The sequence below is a fragment of the Procambarus clarkii genome, chromosome 87 (genome assembly GCF_040958095.1).
Source record: "Procambarus clarkii isolate CNS0578487 chromosome 87, FALCON_Pclarkii_2.0, whole genome shotgun sequence".
In the NCBI taxonomy this organism is placed as follows: Eukaryota; Metazoa; Arthropoda; class Malacostraca; order Decapoda; family Cambaridae; genus Procambarus; species Procambarus clarkii.
The window spans coordinates 13077019-13090078 of record NC_091236.1 but is presented as its reverse complement, the minus strand read 5'-3'; the positions used below and the strand labels follow the sequence as shown (position 1 = coordinate 13090078).

At 44.7% G+C, this 13060-nt stretch overlaps 1 protein-coding gene across 1 annotated transcript in view; it reads right to left on the bottom strand.

The window, feature by feature from the left end:
• Positions 1 to 13060, bottom strand: part of LOC138358941 (nephrin-like) — a 402545-nt gene that overhangs the window by 313343 nt on the left and 76142 nt on the right. The window lies entirely within an intron of this gene.

Genomic DNA, 13060 nt, shown 5'->3' with positions numbered 1-13060 from the left:
AGGATCCTCTCCAAGACATGTCTCCCCATCTCTATAACTCCCAAAGTCTCTCACCTCCGCCTAAGACATTGAAGGCGCTCACAAAGTACGAATTAGCCTCATTAGACCTTCAGATGCCTCAACAGCTGGTCAAGGGCCTGACTAAGCCGCGGGTTCTATGTACCCTCTAATTGACTCGTTAATTGACTCGTTAAGCAACATCACAGAGACGCTTTCTGGAGAGATACACGCTACAGTTATGGCTCAAAATAATGGCTTCATGGGGGGAAAAAATACATCGTTTTACAGATTTCATTACAGACTTTGCAACAAAGATTGCAAAGTACTACTGGAACGCCACTGACCAATCCCCCCCAATCCTTCCACAACCCCCTACCACCCCTATTCCCCCCCCTCCACCCCACTCCCAATCCTCCAAAAAACACCTAAATGTTGAGGATTTGCAGCAAATGAGGATCTCAAGTCTGGAGCATCATCATGAACTGTGGGGAGCTCATCCCCATCCATCTCTCTCTCGTGTGGTGATGGGAGGTGGGACTTGGATTCCTCCCTGGGAGGCTCTCGCATCAAGATCAAAGACCTCGACTTTCTGGGAAGCCAAAATAAATTTGATTGAGTAATTTGAGTCACATCAACGCCATGGGATAGATTACCTGGTAAAGTAATTGACACGGGATCCATATCTATGGATCACTTAATTGTTCCATACATATGTATGAGTTTGGGTAGACGTGAATGAATAAGAACTGCCTCGTGTATAGGCAAGTATGAATGCAGTAGTTTCCAATATTCATATATAGAGTCTTAGACTTTCTTTTAGTCTGGTATAGGCTGACAGTTATAGACTAACATCTACGTGACCCATTCATAGGTAATGCTACGTGAAGAATCATGTGCTCAATACCATAATCATCGAGAAAAGATGCACAGGTTTCGTATAAGTGGTTGGGGGGAAAAATGCTTGATAATCTGAGCAGATTATAATCCCCCCAAGCCTAAATCTGGCCCAGGAGTCTATTGTGTGATTGGAAACCTTTTATTACACCATCAAAAGGCTCCGATTTCTGAATGATAGTGTTGGAGCCTAATATTTACCTCCCCTTACAAAAAAGCATTACAAATTCATGTTTGTTTTTGAGCTATAAATGATTTTATACATTAGAAGTTTTGCATTGTAATATATCACATATAATGCACATATAAAGCACACATATATCACATATAATGCACATATAAAGCACACATATATCACATATAATGCACATGTAAAGCACACATATATCACATATAATGCACATATATCACATATAATGCACATATAAAGCACACATATATCACATATAATGCACATATAAAGCACACATATATCACATATAATGCACATGTAAAGCACACATATATCACATATAATGCACATATATCACATATAATGCACATATATCACATATAATGCACATATATCACATATAATGCACAAATAATGCACATATATCACATATAATGCGCATATATCACATATAATGCACCTATATCACATATAATGCACCTATATCACATATAATGCACATATATCACATATAATGCACCTATATCACATATAATGCACATATATCACATATAATGCACATATATCACATATTTCCAACGTCACAGCTCGTAATCAGTACACTAAATGGGAACAAAATAATAGATTCAGAGGATTGTTGTAGCCCATACTATCGTCAGGGATGTATACACGTAGAGGGTTACCCCCCCATTTATTAGTGTAGTATACAGCGAGTTTACGGCCGGACTGTGCTCAGGGATAAAGTAAACTTAGTGTTTTGGGCAAGTGGATGGGGTGAGGGGGGATTAAGAGCCCTCAAGAGGGCTCGCAATCGACTTGAGAATGGTCCAGGACGGACCGAAACGTCGTCGTCGTCCCTTCACCTTCTAGTGTGTGGTCTGGTCAACAGCCCTCAAGAGGTTGATATTCTTGATACATTCTTTCCCTATTCCTCGACACTCTTTCCCCTCTCCTTCACACTTTCCCCTTACCCTTGCTGCTTCTTCCCATTATCTCCCTCACCCCAAAATCTTCCCCCCTCTTTCTCATAGCATCTCTCATTGCCAAACCTCCCCTTCCCCTTCCGTCCTGCTTCTTCCTATCCTCTCCCCTCCCTATCCTGCCCCTCCACAGCTCCCCTCGCCCCCCCATCCCCTTTCCACTCCCCCCTCCTCTCCACGCCAGCAAGATGCGGGTGCGACAGATCATTCGTCCTCCTGACTGACAAATTGAGCTGAAAATCCAGAATTACTTTTGCCAGGCAGCAAATTACACTTTTGCAGGCGGGTGTTACCTCGCAGGGAGGAATAATGTTGTGAAACTTGTGTAGTCACATACGAGCGGAGGCACTTGTGTGGGGGGGTTGTAGGGAGGTTGTAGAGAGGGGGGGAGGTTGTAGGGGGGGGTGGTATATAGCAACTTTAGATTAATAACATTGGCGAGAAGTTATTAAAATCGAGAGCAAATTGTAGGAAGGATTATAATGATAACCGTGAGAGGAAAATGGGCGGATTTTTTTAGGAAAATGGCAGGATTTTTTGAGGAAAATGGCCGGATTTTTTGAGGAAAATGGCCGGATTTTTTGAGGAAAATTTAATGTCAAATGAAATTGAATAAAGAATCTCGGGGGTGAAAGAGAAATGGTGACAGGCAGGAAGCTGCTTGTCAACCAATGTTTTAGTCCCCCCCTTTCCTTTCCCTTAGTGAATATACCCCCTTCTTTTCCGCAACCTCTTCCTCCTCCTCCTCCTCCTCCTCTCTCCCTCTCCTTCCCCCTTAGTGCCTTTACCCTAGGTCTTCTTCCCTTATTTTTCCTTGCAAATCGCATCCATTAGGTCCTCGCCACCCCTTCTTTCAGTACTCTTAATGCCTCTCCCATTTAAAAGTGATCCATGAGTCTGTGGACACGTGGTGACACATGGGCTAATAGTACTGTCCCATAACCTTTTACACTTAATTCGGGCCCTTAGCTCCCTTACCCTCACTCCCTTAGTCCCAATCCCCCTACTCCACTCCCTTAGTACTCTTCCCTTACACCAATCTATTACTCTCATAGCCCCTTATCCCCCCTTTCCTGTACTCCCATAGATTGCTGGCCCTCGTACAGCCCCTTACCTCCCCTTAATCCCCTGAAATGACCTTTAGCTCCCTTCCAGTCCCCTTAAATGACCCTTAGCTCCTAATCAACATTCCAACATGCGTACCCAGGCTGTTCTTCGTGGAGGGTCCTGTAATGTGTCTCCCATTTTCTGAGAGGGGAAGGTCCCCATCTTACCAATTCTTTGCCCCCCCCCCCGTCACCCATTTCCCCCCCTCATATCAGCCCATTCCTCCCCTCCTCTTCCCCCCCCCCCTCATCACCCATACACACAACTAAATCTGTAAACTGTGCTGGTCACGGTGCTTAAAATCCTGTTATCTGCATAGCAAAAAGAGGAATGATATCCGGCTTGTGATAACTGAAGCTGTTTGTTCGTGTCCCAAACAGTATTTGAATTATTATTTTTGTTTTATGAAGGTCTTATTGTTTATGTAAATCTTGTGTTTTTTTCGGTTATGTTGTGGATAATGTCTCTCTCTCTCTCTCTCTCTCTCTCTCTCTCTCTCTCTCTCTCTCTCTCTCTCTCTCTCTCTCTCTCTCTCTCTCTCTCTCTCTCTCTCTCTCTCTCTTCTAGTCGCAGCTCTACGATATATAAAACTCAGGAAGCTGAACCGAAAAGATGAGAGGAAGATTAAGTGCTGAGGCGGATGCTGAAGAGAGCGGAGGGGGGGGGGAGGACAGAGGAGAGGGTAGGGGAGAGAGCAGAGAGACCGAGAGAGAGAGAGGAGAGAGGAGACAGGGGAAGGGGGGGAAAGATGTTTACAACCAAGGCTTAGGCAGCACTAACTGGTCCTAGCGAGGGCATAACAGCCAATTAGACACGGGTTGTGAGTGGTTTGGACACGCATATTGTCTTATTAATAGCCAGAGGAGAGAGAGAGTGCCAGCGAAATGTCTCAGGATTGTTAGGCACTCTGAGAAATATGTGTCATTGTCTCTCTCTCTTTGGCACTTTGTCCATTCTCTCTATTTCTCTTTTTATTCTCTCTTTCTCGTATCTTTGCTTGATTTCTTTATCTATGGAATTACTACCATTTGTGATCCAACTTTGTGATCCAATGGATAGGAGATTTCCCAAAATGGATAGGAGATATCCCAAAATGTATAGGAGATATCCCAAAATGAATAGGAGATATCCCAAAATGAATAGGAGATATCCCAAAATGGATAGGAGATATCCCAAAATGGATAGGAGATATCCCAAAATGAATAGGAGATATCCCAAAATGGATAGGAGATATCCCAAAATGGATAGGAGATATCCCAAAATGAATAGGAGATTTCCCAAAATGGATAGGAGATATCCCAAAATGGATAGGAGATATCCCAAAATGGATAGGAGATATCCCAAAATGAATAGGAGATATCCCAAAATGGATAGGAGATACCCCAAAATGGATAGGAGATATCCCAAAATGTATAGGAGATATCCCAAAATGTATAGGAGATATTCCAAAATGAATAGGAGATATCCCAAAATGGATAGGAGATATCCCAAAATGGATAGGAGATATCCCAAAATGAATAGGAGATATCCCAAAATTAATAGGAGATATCCCAAAATGAATAGGAGATATCCCAAAATGGATAGGAGATATCCCAAAATGTATAGGAGATATTCCAAAATGAATAGGAGATATCCCAAAATGAATAGGAGATATCCCAAAATGGATAGGAGATATCCCAAAATGTATAGGAGATATCCCAAAATGGATAGGAGATATCCCAAAATGGATAGGAGATATCCCAAAATGGATAGGAGATATCCCAAAATGAATAGGAGATATCCCAAAATGTATAGGAGATATCCCAAAATGGATAGGAGATATCCCAAAATGAATAGGAGATATCCCAAAATGTATAGGAGATATCCCAAAATGGATAGGAGATATTCCAAAATGGATAGGAGATATCCCAAAATGGATAGGAGATATCCCAAAATGGATAGGAGAGATCTCTAATAGACAGTATATATATAGGCTGAGTTGACTTGATTTCTCCTATATCTTGTTCGTTGAGAAAACATATAAATTGCTATCCACACTTCCTTCGAAATAACATTCCATTCTCTTCGGCTCTAGGAGACGTGAGCCGAACTTTTCCTTATTAAGATCCCTCAATAGCACGGTCGATAGAGCTTGGGCCCTCACACACGTGTGGGGGGTCCGTGGTTCGAGTCTCCTAGTACCCAGGTGAATGGGATGAGAAAATTTCTTCCGTATCCGGGTCGGGCGAGGAATGAATGCTCGCTGGACAACAGGTGTCTTTGAATAAGTGAAGGGTATGAGGCTTGAATGAGAGTGTTTGATGGTATTATGTGGTTCGGTGTGGTCCTGTGCAGGGAAATCTGGTCCTGTGTAGGGAGATCTAGTCCTGTGCAGGGAGATCTGGTCCTGTCTAGGGAAATCTGGTACTGTGTGCTTCTGTATGATCGCGAGTAGTGATTTGTGGTCCCTTGTAACGTTGTATGGTCGTGAATGAACCTGCGTGGTCTCGTAGGGTTCTGTTTAAGGAAATGCGGGGATGTCTGGTCCTGTGTACAGTCGTGTGTGGTTTAGGTATGGTACTAAAGATAGGCTGAACAACCCGATTGAGTGGAAATGTTGACAGTGCCAACTATAACTTGTGCTACCTGAAAAGTTTCGCAGTCGCTGCTGTCTCTCATGTCCGATATGATACATACTAACACTGAACGCTTCTCGGGTATTTTGGATTGTGTTGATGCCAAATTAGTACATTGAGAAATAGATAAAGTCGTCATGATTGTTTGAAGATTTACAGGTTTTCGTAAGCAGGTGTAAGTAAATGCTTAATCAGCTCTCAACCGATGAATTCTGAGTTCGATTTCCGGGTTATCCTGAGTTACTGATGTCATACTGAGGATGGGAGCTTATGGTACAACCAACACTCCTCCTGTGAGCTTATGGTACAACCAACACTCCTCCTGTGAGCTTATGGTACAACCAACACTCCTCCTGTGAGCTTATGGTACAACCAACACTCCTCCTGTGAGCTTATGGTACAACCAACACTCCTCCTGTGAGCTTATGGTACAACCAACATTCCTGTGAGCTTATGGTACAACCAACACGCCTCCTGTGAGCTTATGGTCCAACCAACACTCCTGTGAGCTTATGGTCCAACCAACACTCCTGTGAGCTTATGGTACAACCAACACTCCTGTGAGCTTATGGTACAACCAACATTCCTGTGAGCTTATGGTACAACCAACACTCCTCCTGTGAGCTTATGGTACAACAAGCACTCCTCCTGTGAGCTTATGGTACAACCATCACTCCTTCTGTGAGCTTATGGTACAACCAACATTCCTGTGAGCTTATGGTACAACCAACATTCCTGTGAGCTTATGGTACAACCAACATTCCTGTGAGCTTATGGTACAACCAACATTCCTTCTGTGAGCTAATAACACAGCTAACCTTGCCAGTGCTGTGAAGTTCAGACAAAACACAGCCCAGTGTTGTGTAAACTACATCAGCAAGTTGTGTGGATTTACAACACAACAACTAGGTGAAGCAGTGCGGGGCTTACGACACAGTAAACCCTTGACGGGTCGTTATAAAACGCTGTAAACACCCAATTTGCCTTTCTGGTAACCTCATAACGCGCATTAAAAAAGCTATTCCCAGTGTGCAGTCTGTGTCACGAAATAGGTCTCCATCCTAAGCTTAGCTCAAATATTCTGTGCTATGAGAGAGAGAGAGAGAGAGAGAGAGAGAGAGAGAGAGAGAGAGAGAGAGAGAGAGAGAGAGAGAGAGAGAAAGAGAGAGAAAGAGAGAAAGGGAAGTGAGGTTAAATCAGCACACTGGTGAATGGGATGCAGAGGGAGAAATCTTTCGGTGTGTAGCGAGATTGATTCCTGAGAGCATCTAGGTGAGCACACACTTCGTAAGGAAGAAAGGAAATAAGATAAATTGAATATTAACTAAATACCAAAGAATATAACTCTACCTACACATTCCTCTCCTCCCTCCTCCTCCTGCTGCTTCTCCCCCTCATTCTACTTCTTCTCCTCCTCCTCTTTCTCTTCCTCATGCTCCTCCACAACCGTCAGAATAATTAAGTTATAACCCAAGACGGCCCACAACAGGAGGCGGGTCAGGAAGAGCTGTACTCCTACTCCTTCCTAGTTACTCTTAGGTAATTATACCATCTTCTCTTCCTCTTAGTCCAGCATCTTCTCCTACACTATCTCCTCTCCCTCCTCGTTCTCCTCTCCCTCCTCGTTCTCCTCTCCCTCTTCCTTCCCTCCTCCGTCTCTTACCATTCGCCCATTCTCATCAAATTTGCGGTGTTAAGATAAACTTAGGGATAGTGTGTGTTGGTGAGGGGGAATATTTGACCCCTCCTCTCCCTCACTCTCCCTCACTCTCCCTCACTCCCCTCCCTCTTTCCTGACTCCCCTTTCCCCGGCTCCTCTCTTCCCTGCTTCGTCTCTCTTGTTCTCTGGTCCGCCTTCCTTCTCATTATTCCCTGTTTCTGAACAGGGAATCTTTCCCTGTTTCCTCTTTTGCTATATCTTTCTAATGCCCTTTCCACTTCCTCCTTCCCTCGTGCTTTTCCTCCTCTTTCCCCTCCTCCCTCTTCTTCCCCCTTTACCCTCATTTTCTCCCCCCCCTCCCCTCTTTCTGTTATATTAAAACAACCCTAATGGCGTGGAAAATAGTGACAAGAAATGGGAAGAATGGGGCAGAGGAACCAGACCATGAATCAATAGAGGGGCTCCTCCCAGTCAGTATAACAACGACGGGATTAATTGGCCAATCACAAACCACTAAACACGCCACCAAACTACGGCTCTTAACTACCCCCAATTATTACCAAGGGTGATTACGGTAGGCGTCTTTAGGGTTTCGCTCTAAATTCATATTTATCAATGATTCAATCTTGTTTTCACAGAGTAACACGAGAGGCAAACAGTTGTACCAACAACTGGGTAATAGATGGTACAAATGACTGTTTATTAAAAGAAGTCACAAAATTCAGTAGTTTAAAGAAACACAACACAATGAACGCGAAACGGCGACGACCACACTGCGCCAATCGTGTTTAATATGCCTTGCAGAGCTGGGCAGTAACTCACACACACACACACACACACACTCCACACACACACAAGGCTGACTCCATACACAGTTTCAAGTGTAGATATGACAGAGCCCGATAGGCTCAGGAATCTGTACACCTGTTGATTGACGGTTGAGAGGCGGGACCAAAGAGCCAGAGCTCAACCCCCGCAAACACAACTCGGTGAGTACAAGTAGGTGAGTACACACACACACACACACACACACACACACACACACACACACACACACACACACACACACACACACACACACACACACACACATACACACATGGAATGGATTAGGAAGTGATGTGGTGGAGGCTGACTCCATACACAGTTTCAAGTGTAGATATGATAGAGCCCAGTAGGCTCAGGAACCTGTACAGCTGTTGATTGATGGTTAAGAGGCGGGACCAAAGAGCTAGAGCTCAACCCCCGCAAGTACAACTAGGTGAGTACACACACACATACCCAGACACTCACACACACACCCCCACACACTCACACTCTCACACACACACACCCACACACTCACACACACACACACACACACACACACACACACACACACACACACACACACACACACACACACACACACACACACACACACACACACACATACATTAAGGGGGTCTGGTAGCTCAGTGGACAGTGCGCGGGACTCCTAATCCTGTGGCCCAGGATCGATTCCCGGACTAGGCAGAAACAAATGGGCAAAGTTTCTTTCACCCTGAATGCCCCTGTTACCTAGCAGTAAATAGGTACCTGGGAGTTAGACAGCTGTTACTACAACCACTTCAGAGGATACTACAACCCTCCATAGTATACCACGATCCTACCTAAGCAGCACCAAACCTTCCTGAACCACAACAGCCCTCTTTAAGCAACAACAACCTAATAAACCTTTCAATCCTACAAAAAAAGGTTTCCGAAGCCTCCAATAGTCTCCCAAAGCCTTCCGAATTTTCCATTGACCACCAAAAAGCCATAGAATCCTGTAAACAGGATTTACAGGGTTAAAAAAAACGTAAATCTTTACAGGGTTACGGAATCCTGGCTTCCGTGTCCCTGTAAAGCCTTTAAAATCCTTCAATGGCCTGCAAATTCTCTTAAAAAGTCTCCAATAGCTTCCGGACTCCTATAAAAGCCTCCTTCACCAACCCCACTTTGCCTTGTGCAAATTACCACGTTTCAATAAACTTTCAGAAGCCTTTCAGTCTTCTACACGATCTCATGAAGCCTTTATGAAGCCTTAAAAGCCCCAAACTGGCTTCGCATGTCTTCATCCTCAAATAAAACACAATCGACTTGAGAATGGTCCAAGACGGACCGAAACGTCGTCGTCCTTTCACTTTCTAGTGTGTGGTTTAGTCAACAAATAAAACACAGTTCTGTTGGTAGGTGCGCGCGCATGCACGCATCCGCTGGACTGCTCACTCCCAGTTCCTCCCATATACATCTCCCCCCTCCCCACACACACATCTTGTAGTGTATACTCCCCCAGTTCCCTCTAAAGATTGCTCTCATTCCACTAGTAACCCTGTGCCTCACCTTCTCCAGTACTCCCCCCCACTCCACCCCCCTTCCAAACCCCAGCCATCCCCCCCTATGTATCCCCCAACTCACCCCCCCCCCTATGTATCCCCCAACTCACCCCCCCATGTATCCCCCAACTCACCCCCCCCCCCAACTCCGACAACGGCCATATTACGCTTAGACATTCCAATTCTCTGGGGTACATGAGCTAATCTTAATGTATTTCTTTCTCAAAATAAAACGAAGGAGTTGCCTCTTGTCCCAGAGGAAGGGAAAGGAAGAGGGAGGGGTGGGAAGGCTAGGAGGGAGGGAGGAGAATGGTGGGAGGGGATAGGAGGGAGTTTGGAGATTGGAGGGAAGGGGTAAGAGTAGTTTGGAAGGGTAGAGGTATGCAAGAAGTGAGAGGGAGACACTGTAAAATGAAGGGATAACTTCAAATGGAAGGGAACAACAGAAGAAGGGAGAGGGAAGTGAGGGGTTACTTTAACTCCTTGCCACCGCCAGCAACAACACTATCCCCCCCATGGTGGTCACTATACAGGCTATTAGCAACGAAAGTATGTGAGAGTAACCGGTTGCAGCTTTCCTCCAATGCACGACACACTCTAGAGCTCAACAGAGGCTCACACCGCATCATCAATTCAATACACACAGAGGCAGGGCACTGACGTGACTGTGTCAATGAAAGAATCCGTAGGAGCTATGATGACGATTTAAACCTATGTGCTGGGTGGACCTAGTCAGACGCTCTAGATCATGTCGTGGTCTAGTCATCTACAGTGTGTATGTGTGTCTCTGGGAACACCCTATTCATAGATTCGAATCCTCATCACAGGTGCTACGGATTTTTTAATTCATTTAGTTTCAAGACTGTAAGGGCATTCAGTGCTCAGTTATATACGGTAATGATGCAGTACTGGTGGAAGGATTCATTGAGTCAAAGGATTCACTGAGTGAACAAATCCACAAGGGCCGTGACGAGGATTCGAACCTGCGTCCGGGAGCGTCCCAGACACTGCGTTAATCGACTGAGCTACGATTAGATAAAAGCCTGGTTTGTGCCTCGGAGAGGCTACGGGATCCAGTAAGTTCAGTAGAACTTCGGTTTCAACCCTTTTTAACCCTGTCGTAGCTCAGTCGATTAAGACAGTGTCTGGGATGCTCCCGGACGCAGGTTCGAATCCTCGTTACGGCCCTTGTGGATTTGTTCACTTGATGCATCACGTTAGTGTGATCTCTGTGTGTGATTCACTGAGTCAATCTCGTTACCCAAAAAATGGTAAATGGTTATCCAGAAAAAAATGGTTATACAGATTAGGTTTTCTAAGTGATGGAGAAGAGCCCATTTGCGACACTGCGCTTTTGTTCTGTTTCACGAAGCTGTACTGACAATTGATTGTGTTTATTTGTATTTATTTACTGAAGAGGCCGAGTCAGTTAGGTACCAACCCGGCGGAAAACTGATACTATTAACGACTGTAATAAAGTTGTTGGACAGTGCTTTGACGACGTCAGTGTAGCTTCACTGTAGCTTTACTGTACCTTTACTGTAGCTTCACTGTAGCAAGTGTGGGCGTTCAGGTGTCAGTCTTTACCTGGAGGGAGATCATTATTAAATGGTAGTTATGGTAGTATTTCTGAGTAATTAAAAGTATGCTATCATTACTACCTTCGCTCATTTGCACCCAGCCTGTCCCAGCCCCACCCACATACACCCACCCTCCCTCCCCCCCACCACCCACACACAAACACCCATCCTGTCATACCCGTAAAAATCGTATTTAAAAAGGCCATAACATTCCTGACAAATATATGAATTACTTGCATTAAAGACCCATTCATGCAGACTAGCGTTGTGTTAAAGCTGAAATACGAGATGTCTCTGTTTACACATAGTACTTGTGATTCAAGTCTTAAATACTGTCTCTCTCTCCCTCTCTCTCTCTCTTTCTCTCTCTCTCTCTCTCTCTCTCTCTCTCTCTCTCTCCCTCTCTCTCTCTCTCTCTCTCTCTCTCTCTCTCTCTCTCTCTCTCTCTCTCTCTCTCTCTCTCTCTCTCTCTCTCTCTCTCTCTCTCTCTCTCTCTCTACACACACACATATTTATATATAGTTACATAGTTGATTGTTTATAAAAAGTGAACATTAGGAGGAAATTACAGGAAGTTTGTTTCCTAGAGTCTGTAGATTTCTTCGAACTCCTCCGATGCCGGGCAGGAACCGAGGACGCAGCGGGCATTCCCCCTCTGGATCGCCACACTGAGGCGCTGGAATAGAGAACTTGCCGCTCTAGGGTCCCCTTGTAGCGTCAAGTTTGAATGTTCCCCCAAGCCAACATGCATCAGAACACTCTTAACCTCTGAAGGGTTCGAACCCCGTGAACCAGGGGCCTCCATGCCCCCTTGGCGTGTCCACTACTATAACCACTCGACCACACTGACTGTCCAAAAGTATTGGATGTCATCTGATCCTTAACCCAATACCCCTCGCGACCATTCTGGCCACAGATATTTCATTAAATATCATTTATTCAACCCCAAACGTATGAAGCAATCGTTAGATGCCCTATAAACTCTCTCGCGTCAGTTTAGCTCACATGAGATCCATCCTAATTTACGCAAGGTATTTAATTCTCTAGTAACTCAATACAGCGTTACAGCCGAGCAGGTTAGAGGGTTGAACTCCTCTGTCCTGAAGCCTGTGGGGGATTGTCTGCCTGCATCCTCTCACACAGACTGTAAGAAATTGGCCTCAAAGTTCTGTTGTTAATCCTCTAATGAGTTCAGCAGTTGGTGTAGCTTGGGTGGGAGAGAGGGGGGAAAAGAGAGAGAAGAGTGGAGAGAGAGGGAGAGAGAATAAAAGGAGACAACGCTTATGGAATAGACGGGAAAGGAATGACAACACCAGAGAAGAAAGAATATTATTTCACGATGTTAAGTATAAATGAGAGAAGGAAAAGGTTAAATCAAGAATGGAATAATTTAATTACAAAAATAATGAAAAAAAAGTAGTGAGACATATGTAAACCAGTGAGTGTACATGGACTCACTGTAAACTCAAACGTAAACTCTTAGTCTACTATTATATGACACCGTCTCCCTGGCTTGGTGGCTTCTTTTGATGCTGCTGGGAATTTCTGGTGTTTGATCTGGGGGAAAAACCTTACGAGTGAAAAATATAAGGCTCTCTCATCATCCTCCACTCCCGCTGGGGAAAAAATTTATCTCAAGTACCAGTATTGCCATTCGACGCACTGCGACGTCGTCTATCGGTAGACGTACTGCAA